This window comes from Tursiops truncatus, chromosome 6 (genome assembly GCF_011762595.2).
Source record: "Tursiops truncatus isolate mTurTru1 chromosome 6, mTurTru1.mat.Y, whole genome shotgun sequence".
Lineage (NCBI taxonomy): Eukaryota > Metazoa > Chordata > Mammalia > Artiodactyla > Delphinidae > Tursiops > Tursiops truncatus.
Window position 1 is genome coordinate 112,675,960 of NC_047039.1, and position 12,079 is coordinate 112,688,038.

Sequence of the window (12,079 nt, forward strand, 5' to 3'; positions counted from 1 at the left end):
TTCCTGCACAGCACCTTCAGAACTGTCAACCCAGACCCCCACGAGAAAGAATATTCCCAACCAGCTCAGCATTTATGCACAATGCCTTTCATCTTTACTCTTACAGTTTCTAATCAAAATACCCTTTTCCATAGTCACTTAGGTCAGCTTCTTTTCCCCCATTCCCTTCAGAGATGTTATATTACACGTATCTAATACAGTTAGTCTTTTGTCACCATCTGCCTTCCATCTCGGGATCCCCTCACATTCTGGTTGATTTTTTACATTTTATATATCAAAGTTCACTCCATGTGCTGACAAGCTGTTTGAGTTTTGACAAATGCATGGTGTCACGTATCCACCAGTCAGTGCCACGCAGAGTGATCCCACCGCTTAAAAATCCCTCTGTGCCTCTCCACCACTTCTCCCACACCCAGCCCCTGGCAACCACTCATCTTTTCCCTATCTTTATAGTCTGCCTTTTCCAAAACGTCATATCCATGGAATCCTACCATATGTAGCCTTTCTGGTCTGGCTTCTTTCACTTAGCAGAATGCGTTTAAGCCTCATCCATGGTGCTGCATGAACGAGCAGCGCTTTTCTTCTTCTTGATCGATTCTGTGCCAGTGTCCAGAAGCACCACCGTTGGTTTGTCCGCCTGTGGAAGGGCATCACGGTTGCTTCCAGCTTAGGGTGATTATGCATCGTGCTGCTTAAAAGTTCCCACGTGAGCTCTTCTGTGAGCGTGAGTTTTCAGCTCACATAGGTAACAATACACAGGAGTGTGATTCTGGATCCCACGGCAGGTCTACATCTAACTTTAGAAGAAACTGCTAAACTGGCCTCCAGAGAGGCTGCGTCATTTTGCTCCCACCAGCCCCGAACGAGCTTTCCTGTTGCTCCACATGCTTTCACATGCCTATTTGCCATGCACCATTTTGGGTGAAGAGTTTGTTCAGATCTTTACTCGTTTTTAATTCGGTTGTTTTCTTATCATTGAGCTTGCGGTGTTCTTACTATGTTCTAAATACATGTCCTTTACTGATACAAGATTTGCAAATCTTTATCCCCATCTCTGGTTTGTCTTTTCCCTCCACATAGTTAAGAGTTTGATTTTTTTCACCAGTGTTTTGTGCTTTTCCATCTATAGATCCTACACATATTTTATGAAGTTTACGCTTAAGTAATTCATTGCTCTTTGGCGCTGTTCAACTGATTTTTGACAATGATGTGAAGACGATGCGACGGAGAAAGAATCATCTTTTGAACAACCGAGGCTGTAACCATTGGTCATCCATATGCGAAAATAATTAATAACTTCAACACGTACCTCTCAGCAAACAAAACGAAGTGAAGGGGATCTGGAATTCCACATAAACCAGCTCTCCCCTTGGCCTCCACTGCCAAGGACCCAGCGGGCCCAGGGCATTGGGTGAACCCACAGGAGAAGCGGCCAGGGTTTGAGTCCCAGCTCCTCCATTTCCCAGCCGGGAGACTGGGGTGAGTGGCTTCAGCACCTCTGTGTCCCAGTTTCTCCAACGGGAAAATAAGGAGAATAATACAGCTGCCTGGTATGTTGTCCCGAGGAGTCCATGAGCTAACACACAAAATGCGTTAGAACAACGTCTGCTACACACAGAAGCTGTGTATCCTTTGCTATGTTGTCGAGGTCACAACAACCTCATCGACCTTTGCTGCTCCTGCATCCCACAGCCCCTCCCCTCCCTGCAGAAGGTCCCACCCTAGGATCGCCAAGGGTCCTTCCGTGGTTCCGGGTGGGTCCATCCCTGGATCTCAGTGATCTGCCTCCGCCGTGAGGGCCCCTGTAGTACTTGACCCAAAGCTGCAGCCCAGTGCCTGGGTCCTACTGAGGCCGCGTCAGGGTCCGGGCAGAGGAGGGACACATCCCGTGAACAGGGACTCCCCCTGCAGGCAGCATTACCCCACCTCTTGACCAGGGAGTCAAAGTTCAAAGGCCCCGTGGCTGCCCAGGGTCACAAAGCTCTGAGTGGTGAGTGAGGATTTGCACCCAGGGGGTCTGATGCCATCGCTGGGTCCTTACCCACTGGGCCGGGCTGCCTCCCAACCCGGGCTTTATTCTCTGCAACACGCAGGGCCCAGCTCTTCGCGAGAGGGCCTTGGCTGGGAAGCCTAGGAACCACATTTTACCGGGAGCGTTGCAAAACTGTCTAACCTTTCATCTTTTCCAGCGTGTTCTTCTCATCGGCCACAAGCCTTGAAACCATCACCCTGACCCAGGAGAGTAGCACAGACAGAAACGTGAGGGGACCCGATTGCATATGGCAGGTGGAGACTCGCCCTGTGACTGCGGGGAGACTCGAAAGGTAAGGAGACTCTGCCCTCTGACAGACTCCTCGTTCCCTCATGTGGGCCCCTGTCTGTCCTCCGCGTACATCTGCAGGCCAAGTGGCTGCTCCAGGAAGCTGATTGGCTGGGCCGGGGACTCTGAATCACGGTGCGTGAGGCGCACAGCCCAGCTCCAGCTCACTTCCTGCCTATTAGAACATTTCCCCCCCGGGGGATTCCTGAGCCCCCAGTGTTCTGGCGTCAATCTGTTTCCTTGCAGACTTCACATCTCAGGCAGACACATAATGTATAGGAAGAGCCCGGCCATCTGGGCCAGAGGCTCTGCAGGCGCAGGGCTGACGTGGTCCAAGTGGCCCCACCCCCGACCATGCTGGTGCTTTCTCTCTAATGCACGGTCCAGCCACCATCAGTGAGAGACGGCTCCCCAGTTCCCGCCCCAAGGCAGCCAGGAAAGTTTGGCAGGAATCCGCCTCTGCCGTGGGCACGGAGCCCAGCGGTGAAGCGCGGGGGCTGTAGCCTCAGGCAAAGCTGGACGCAAAGCTGCTCTGCCCTGACTCTCATGCAGCCCCGGAGCAAGCGGCTGACCCCGTGGGTCTCTGTTTCCCCATCTGTAAAGTGGGGCGCTCAAAACTGCCCAACGTGCTGGGAGGACGCAGCGACCACTGCCGCTCGCCACGTTTGCTGGTTCCCTGCCCACACCCTGGACCCTGCCCCTGGCACCCGCAGTGCGATGTCTTCAGGTGGACGGACAGGCCCCCCAGAGAGCGTGGACGCTCCTGACGCAGGCTGGCACACAGCAGGTGCTCACGAAACGCTCCCATTGACCCCGTTCTGCTCACACAGACCTCAGGTTTTGCCTCGTGAGACCGGAAGCTCTCTGAGGAAGGAGCATGTCCCGGAAACACCCAACAAGACGGCAGCTGGGCTGGGGGAGACCTCCACTCTCTACTGCTTTAGAATCAGAACCTCCGGATTAGGCTGCCTCCGGGGACCCCGGAGAAGGCCCCGCCTGCTCTGGGCCTCACTTTGCTGTCTGAAAACAAAAGGGTCTGTTTCATCTGCCGTCCAAGCTGGCCCTCAGTGCCTTGCTTCCAAACGTGGTAAGCAATGTATCAAAGGCTTCAAAGTGTCCTCCCCACCCTGACAAGCTCTGTGGTCGAGAGAGAAACTTCCCATGACCTTCAGCCTCTTTAATAAGTTCCAAGGCGTTTCCACACCAGGGTCCCACACTCCCCCAGCTGTCCCTTCATCTGTGCCGCTTCAACAACTGTTGGCCTAGAAAGCAGCATCCACGTGATGATGGCCACCAAGGGACGTGGCAGATTCATCATAGGGAAACAGTGGCCCAGAGAGGGCAAGCGACCTGCCCCAGGCCACACAGCACAGTCATGGTGAGTGGGATGGACACCAGGCCCGAGTCCTCCTCTCCACCCGACACACCTCAGGCGCCCTCCCAAAGCCCCAGTTTTCTTGTACCCAGAGCATCCGAGAGCCCTGCAGCCACTGGACATTCCCCCCATGAGGGTTCATCACCTGGGGACCACTTACCCTCTGGGCTTCCCTGGATAATTGGAGCCCCACCCTGATCCCCACCCCCAGCCCCGGCCACCTCGTGTGGCCTCATGGGAGCTGCTGGCCCAGCATGAGAATGAGCTCAGCCTTCGTGTCTGCTCTCCAGATGCCCCAGTCCCAGACCTCCTCTGATCCCTGCCCCAAGCACACATTCCACGGTTTGTCCTCAAAAGACAAAGGTCACACATCATGTGTGCTTGCTCTCAGCCCAACTCCTCCCTGGGACCGTGGTGGACCCCTGGCCAGGACGGCCACTGGATGTCACCTTGTGTGCCGCTGAGGTGTCTCCCCGGGGCTGACAGGACAGCAGGGCGAGGTCAGCCTCCGACCGGGCAGGAATGAGGCGGGATGGATTGGTGATGTCTGTCCTGCTGCGAACGGACAAGGGGCTCATCTGTAACTTACCAGGTGACCACCTGAGCCCGCCTCCAGAGTTTACTGCCGGTTACTAATTTGTGCTCAGTCCAGGGCTCGGCTTGGGTGGCACTCCTCACTTGCAGACTCGCAGACGGCTCGCCAGGGTGGACCCCTGGGGCCTACATGGACAGGACACTGTAACAGCTGAAGTGTCGTCACCCAGTCCTCCCAGAGGCACAGCAGGAGTCAGCCCGCGTCTCAGATGAGAACCGAATCCCAGGGGCCAGGTAACAGTCAAGGCAGACTCCAACCCCAGTCGCTCTCAGACCAAGGAGGAGGGAACCCGGCTAAGCCCCCAGCCTGCGCCAGCCTCCACTCCACCTGCCTCCTCTGGGCTGGGGCTGGGCCACCCCCTCTAGTCCTCACACTCCAGCTCTCACCCTTGCCCATCTCTCTATATGTGCTTATCTGAGCCGCCTACTTCCCTGCATTCCCGCATCAGCTCACCTGTGTCGCCTGGAGCGCCCGCCCCACCTCCCCGCACCTGGCTCTCTCCCCCGGGCCTGCAGGACCCAGCTCGCTCTACGGCTCCCTCAAGACCCAGCACTGTCCGAGCCCCGAGTGGGTGGGTGTCGCTCTGTGGCCAGAGCACTCCGTATATTCATGGGAAAATTAAACGCCCCCTCCCCGACCTTCCTCCGTCTCCTCTGCCTGGAATGGCTCTCAGCAAGAAAATGTAAGGAGATAGATAGAGATGTTCTCAGCCTGGGATCTCATCAGAGGTGTCGGAAACAGCAAAACATCACCGTCATCACCAGGTGCATCTGCACGTTTTTCTGTGAAGATGGAGGGACCTAGAACCTTCCAGAGTCGCCTGGGAAGTTCCCTGAAGGCTCTGGCAGTGCACCTGGGGGAGCTGGGATTCTAGGGACTACGGGGGAGTTGAAGGGTCCCAGAGTATGAGTGGAGAAGCTCACACAGATGTGAACCCTGTGTGTGTCTGTCGAGTCCTGGGGGCTGGAAGTGGCCACCTGCGTCATCACAGCCGGCTCCCAGGGGGACTCACTGAAAGTCTGGACACAAGGCACAGTGCGGGGGTAGGGGGGTGGCTGCCTCTGTCCCCTGCCCCCCCCCCGGGGAGTCCAGGAGAATGGGGCGGAAAGTGCCGAAGGAGACCACAGCCCCCGCCTCCGCTCTCCCGACCAAACACGGAGGCCGGGCTCATACGGGCTGGGTCCGCCGGACCGGCACTGTGGCTGGCACGCAGTGGGCATTCTAGAAGCGTCTGCTGTGTGCAGGTCCAGTGACAAGAGCCATGGCTGTGGCAACGTTCACAGGCCACTGGGGGCGTCCTCGGGGCAGTGCCCTCTGTTCCTTCTGCCCCAGATGGCTGGCAGCTGCCTGGGCTTCTGAGCGGCAGCAGAGCCACCCAGGACCCAAGAGGAGCGGCGTGGGAAGCCGCGCCCCTAGCCCATCGCCATCCAGCCTCCAGACGCCTCTGAGGCCCGAGGAAGCTGCGGGGTCGGGAAGCCCCCGAAGGCCTGCTCACCGACGGCAGTCAGTGTGGCCACTGTCCCCGCCGGCTGGACCCGTCCGGCTTGGTGGCGGCGTTCCGTCACTCCCAGCCCCTAACCAGTCACTTCCAGTTGCTTGGAGAGAAAGCACGGCAGGCTGGCTCGGCCGAGGGAGATGTGTTTTGTGAGGGGCCTCGGCAAAACCAGAACCTAAACCGTGGAGCCGCTTAAGCTCAGAGTTTATCCTTCGGGATGTTTACCAAGGGCCTGAGGCCAGCGCCCGGTGAAAGGCCGCGCACGGCCCTGCCCGCGAGGAAAGCGTGGTCCAGGAAGGGTGGCTGCGGGATGCAGGCACCGGCGGGAGCAAACCCTCCGTTTTCTCACTGCTAAAGGGACAAACAGCACCAGGGCCCAGCCTGCAGCTGGTGGTCCCTCTGCGACCACGTGGATCGTCTTAGGTCACCGACAGCAGGTTCCCCGGGAGAACCTCCCCCCTCAGCTCTTGAAAGACCCTCTCCATCTCCAGGGGTTCCGGCCGTGCCTGCCCAGCCCACCGCTCCCAGGGATGCCCACCCGGGCCCTGTCCGCCAGCCCCCAGGTCAGCAGAGCAGAGCACTGCTTGGCCAGGCAGGGGACCCAGAGTCCTGCTGGGCACGGACCCCAGCCCCTCCCCTCGCCCCCTTCTATTCGACTTGGCCATCCTAGCTTCCCTTCTGTTTGTCATTTCAATCATCTCAGGGCAATTTCCTTTCTCATCTGCACACTGATTCCCCTCCAGATGGCTTCTTCCCCCCATCCCCCTCTATCAGGGTCTCGGGCCAAACCCCAGGGCTGAAGGCGGGGAAGGAACAGCGGAGGGTGGCTGGCGGACAGGAAGTCGCTGGCGGCGGCGCCTGCTTGGAAAGGGCCGTCCTCTGCAGAATGGCTGGCTGAGTGAGCTCGGGCTGGTCCCACCAAACCAGGGGCAGCGGCCACAGCTATGCCATGAGCACATTTTTAGACTGTGAGTCAGCTGTTAATAGAGAGATTTTTTTTAATCATCCCAGAGAGAAGGCTGATTTATAGCTCTCCTCCGCTGGGGCTGCACCGTCAGGGAGGGGGTTTGAAAGAGGCTTGGGTGGAGGGAGAGGGCAGCGGGCCCCAGACCAACCACTGGCTGGCAGCGGAGCGGGTCAGAGAAGGGCGTACCGACCTCCTGTCCCATCTCCGTGAGGAGGCTCCCGAGATGAACGGTCCTATCACCTAGGGCTCAATGGGGCCTCCATCGGCTCCGACACCCGCTGGTGTCACTGTGACTCTAATGCCTCATGACGAGGGAGCACGAATCAGTCACAGGAACGGCTTTTCTCTGTCCCCAGCCTGTGCCAAGGCTTTGGGGATTGAGGGATGAATAAGACAAACCTCTTATGCAGAACAGTCAACACGTGTGAAAAAGAGCTTTCCAGATCTAAGCAAGGGAGAATGGACGTGTCCCTCTGCGCCTACAGAGCAGGGGCCGGAGGGGAGAGGGGCCGTCAGACCGGACTGCCTGAGCTTCAGAACAGCTGCGATCGCCGCTCGGCAGCGGCAGGCGGGGCCGGGGAGGCTGATGCAACAGAGCCAGGCCGCTGGGAGCTCCAGCCCTCCCCGCCCCATCCCCGCAGAAGCCTCGCTCCCTGGCTCGAGCAGGATGCCCTCTCACCTCGGGGGCTCCTGCAGGGCGGCTCCCGGCACCTCTGGGGTTTCTGCTTGGGTTGGGGGACGGGGAGCCAGGACACGAGACCTTGGTGACCCAACCTTTCCATTTTCTGGGACGACGGCGCCTCAAGCCCACCTCGCACCCAGCCTGACAGCGGGCTCTGCCCCCGGCTGTGTAGCTTCTCCAGGCCTCGCTCCCTCAGCTCCAAAACGAGGGCGGGCACCGTGTCTCCCTCACAGAGGGTGTAAAAGGGGTGGAGGTGTCTACTGCAGGACAGCCAAGGACAGGCACCCATCTGACCTGGCCCCTCTTCCTTCTCATTCCCAAGACAGACATTGCTAATCAACCACCGCTCTCCTTCCTACAGATTCGAGTCTGCCTCAGAATCCCTCTCAACACCGCCGTGGGCCACCACTTGTAACTGATCAGAACTGTCAGTGAAAAACATCTCTCTACGTAGAGATGAAAGGGAAGCCCAAAGGCGAGCAGGGGCCTGCCTGAGCTCTCAGAGCTGGCAGTAGAGGGGACACCAAGCTACAGTTGTCCAGAACATCAGGGAGGAGAGGACAGGGAAGGCAGGGCTCTGGGGGTGGAAGAAGCAGCAGGGTTGGCAGCACCTGAGTGAGCAGGACCCAGCTGGGTAGCGTGACCACCACGGAGATCAAGGATGCTCCCTGCTGGGGATCCTAGCCCATCCCCAGGGGGTTGCCCTGTCCCTGCCCTTTCCCCCTCACCACTCATGCTGTCTGGGCACAGCCCATAGGTGCACCCAGTCCTGGGAGGAGGGCTGGGTGAGCGCAGAGAGGGCTGGGCCTGGGGGTCCGAGGGCTGGTGAGATCCAGGCCAGGGGCTGGCACTGCCACTCACGGACCTGTGAGTGCTGGTCATGGGGCGTGTCCCCTTGTCCCCCTTCAATTACATGGGAACTGCAGCAAGTGGGCCATGGGTCCCAGGTCTGGGGGAGGGACACAGATGGCTCCCCAGGGGCCTGGGGGTGAGGGTCTCCCACAGGCAGCAGCTACAGCCTGTGTTTCCTTCAGGTCTGCTCACATGTCCACCCTGGTTCCCCAATGCTGAGCAGGGGCCATAGCTGAGCCCTCCCGGTGGGCCCCGTGCCTGCGCCAGGCTGACCTTGTGCAGCTCAGCAAGGCTTGCTGAATGCATGATGCCGAGAACGCAGTCCTGAGGGCTGACCAGACGCGGGAACGGGACGGGGCTCAGAAGCTGAGAAGCAGTGAGGTCACCGTCTCGAGCCACCAGGCCCCCATTTTGCCCCAGAGCAGGTTCCCGCGACAAACCAGAGATGGGGGTCAGCGGCTCACAGTGAAAGTTATTGCCATCAGACAGAAAACCTCCTTTTCTGATGGCGGGAAAAGAGCATGAACTTGGCCCAAGCACTTGGAATGGATATTCCAAACGTCCCGCAGGCAGCAAGAGGCAGAGGAGTAGAGGCAGCCGGAGGCCCGAGAACCTCCTGCCTCGAGGTCGGCTCAGGGAGGCCCCCGCAAGGTCCCTGCGGAGCATCGGAGCAAGCCCCCCAGCTCTGACGGCAGAGCACCCCCAGCCAGGGAAGGCCTTCAGAGGCCCACACGCCGCCAAGGGCAGCGCCCACCTACCTCCGCCCCCCAGGATGCAGGGCTAAACAAAAAACAAATCGTGTACACTGGAATAAGGGAAAAGAAGCCTAATAAAACATTTATTGGGCTTCCCTGGTGGCGCAGTGGTTGAGAGTCCACCTGCCGATGCGGGGGACACAGGTTCGTGCCCTGGTCCGGGAAGATCCCACATGCCGCGGAGCGGCTGGGCCCGTGATCCATGGCCGCTGAGCCTGCATGTCCGGAGCCTGTGCTCCCCAACGGGAGAGGCCACAACAGTGAGAGGCCCACGTAACGCAAAAAAAAAAAAAAAAAAAAACATTTATTTTCTCCCAAATGACAGCCTTAATGCTTTTTACGAAATATTTTAAGAATGTCTCAGTGTCTCTGTCTCGCTAAGTGTGTGTACTATGAATTGCACGTGATTTCAGCCCAGCGTGGGGCTGGGAAGTCTGGCTTTCTCCCATAAACCACCCGCACAACTTTGGAGGCAAATGGTACGGCTGGGACCCTCAGCTCCTCCGGGGACCGGTGTCCCGTCCCCTGCACGCCGTGCCGACCCCAGCGCCAGGCTGGCACCGTGGCTCCCGCTGGGCAGGCAGAAACCCAGACAGAAGCGCTCAGGAGGCTCCAGGGCTCCCTCCTACGAGGCTGGCCTGTGACGGGGATTCCACAGATTCTGGCTCCCCGGGAAAGTCAGCAAGAACCCGAGAAGTCCTGACACTCTGCTTTGTCCAGTCGCTCACCCCCTGAGAGGCCAAAGTCGGTGTCCCGACAAGGAGGGACTTGGGGAAGAAGTGACGCTGTTGATCTCCGTGGTCAGAAATGGTTTGGGTGTCAGCGACGGAATGAATTTCAGCCAGAAGGGAAACATAACCAGACACATCCACGGGACAGTGAGGGTTTCAGGAGGCGGGGTCTGGAGTCAGACACACCTGGGTTCAATGTGGGACTCTGGGAAGTTCCCTGAACTCTCTGCACCGATTTTCCCCATCAGTGAAGTGGAGACAACGCCTGTATGATGGGGCTGTAGTGAGGGTGAAAGACGGCAACATACACGCGTGCGATACACAGACCCAGGCACGCGTGCTGCGTAGCTGGGAAGCGCAGCTGTGGGCGCTCCCGCTCTGTGCCGGAAAGTGTTTAACTACCAGCTCAAGGGGTTGGGGGGAGGACAGCCCCACTTTGAACCACTTGCCGATTTCCGTGGCGTGAATATTCCCACCTTGTCGGATCCCGAGCTCTCATCGTGACGTCTCTGACACAGAGCTGGGGGAGACGCACACCATCAGCTCTGGCGGGTCAGCCTGCCCCGGCTCGGGCATTCCACGTCCCAGGAGCTGTGGCCTGACGGAGCCACGGACAGGCCTTTGAAGATGCAGCTGAGGGGTGAGCTTGGAGACGACACCCTGTGAGCGTGAGGACGGGGCCCCCTCCTGGACATGGCATCCCCCCTAAATCAGTGACCTGTTGCCAAGAGGGTCAACACACAGACGGGTCTAAGAGTCAAGGGGAGGGCAGGCTGGGTGGTCCCTCCCACCAGCACTCCCAGCGATTAAGTAGGGGGAGCTTGTCCTTCTATCCACACAACTCCGGGTTCCAGAGAGAATCGCTTTCACCAGACACAGTAAGAGCTCCCCCAGCTGTCCCCCCAACCGCCCCCCGGTAACTTCAGCCTCCTCGTGCCAGGAGACCAGCAGCTGAGAGGGAAGTAACTCCACCAACAGGGTGACTGGCCGTCCTTTTCCCCTTTGAGACCAGCGGCAACGGGGCAAGGGGGGGGCATGCTGTGTTCACCCCCAACCTGTTCTGTTAAGTGTCCCCGGAGAAGGGCTCAACCGGAGCCCAGGAGGAGCTGTTTTCCCAGGTGGAGTGTGTACCCCTGGGGTGACTGGAGTGGCCACCGGGCCAAGGCTTGTGCGGCAGGATCCTGGTGCTCACGGCCCACGCTGCAGCCGCGTCTCTCTGGCAACCGCTCTGGGCTAGAGGAGCCCGCTGTGCAGGGTCATCCCTCCCTGGGCCACCCACAGCCAGTGACTTGTGAGGCAGGATACAGAGTCTCTGCCCCTTCCCTGGAGGCCGCCACCCGCTCCAGCGTTCCCCGTGGGGTGCGCTGCGGCCCTGGTGCCTCTGCTCCACAGCCCATCTCTCCCTCTGCCCAGGCCCGTGCTCCTCACTCGTTTAGGCCTTGGTCCCCAAAGCACCCCCCAAAACCATCTGCGCATAATTCTGTATTTCCAAGGCTTCCACAGAATCCATCTTCCAGTCGGAAGTCCAAACCCCGGCCCCAGAGTTGCCACGACCAGGTGTAGAGGGAGGGGTCCCGAAGCTGCACCCTGCATGGGGGGGGGGGACACGGGCACTTGATAGGCAGCTGTCCCTGACGGTCCCCCAGACGTCCCTCCAGCAAACAGGGGCAGGACAGCACGAGGAGCCTCGTCCCGCGGCGAGCGTGCTTTTAATTAGCTGTACGAGGAAGTCATAGGGATTGACTGTCCACTGACTGCGTTTCGAGGGGGTGTTGGAAGAACTTGCTGCACGTAAACTAGCCGTGGAAAAAAGCGCCGCCGCTCCGTGTGCACGTGGAACTCTTGACTGGGATTTGCAACATGGGCGGGAGCCAGGCTTAGATTCCTCTAGGAAAACATCTGAGATTCTACTGAAAACCAGTGAGAAAGAACTCCATGTACACAGTAGGCAGCCTCATGCTAGAAAGAACTCAGGCCTGCCTGGATCTATACAGACTGGAGATGAACTTTCTAAGGTGCGGCATTTAGAGGGTGAGAAACAGATCCTCTGGGCAGATGTTGAAGAGTCTGGTAGTTTTCATACAGTGTTTTCTGGAGCCCCAAGGGGTCCACTGGGCCTCAGAGGCTGCCCGCGGGGCTGGGGGTACTGCTCCCCCAGACGATGCCGAGAGCATCCCACCTCAGTCCATTTCACCTCCTGGGCTTCCACAGGGACTTCCTGTGACAGACGCCGGGGAAACTTAAAAACACGCTGGTAATGACAGCCCCGCTCTCGCAAGGTCCTGTCGGAAACGGAGAAGCAAGACA

General features: G+C 58.8%; 1 long non-coding RNA gene across 1 annotated transcript; it reads left to right on the forward strand.

Annotated features, from left to right (window-relative positions):
- Nucleotides 1-1,197: 1,197 nt before the first annotated feature.
- LOC141279021 (uncharacterized) lies at nucleotides 1,198-11,382 on the forward strand. Its single transcript, XR_012332754.1, has 3 exons — nucleotides 1,198-1,479; nucleotides 2,190-2,324; nucleotides 3,151-11,382. It is a non-coding gene; the product is annotated as an uncharacterized lncRNA (long non-coding RNA).
- The last annotated feature ends 697 nt before the right edge of the window (nucleotides 11,383-12,079 follow it).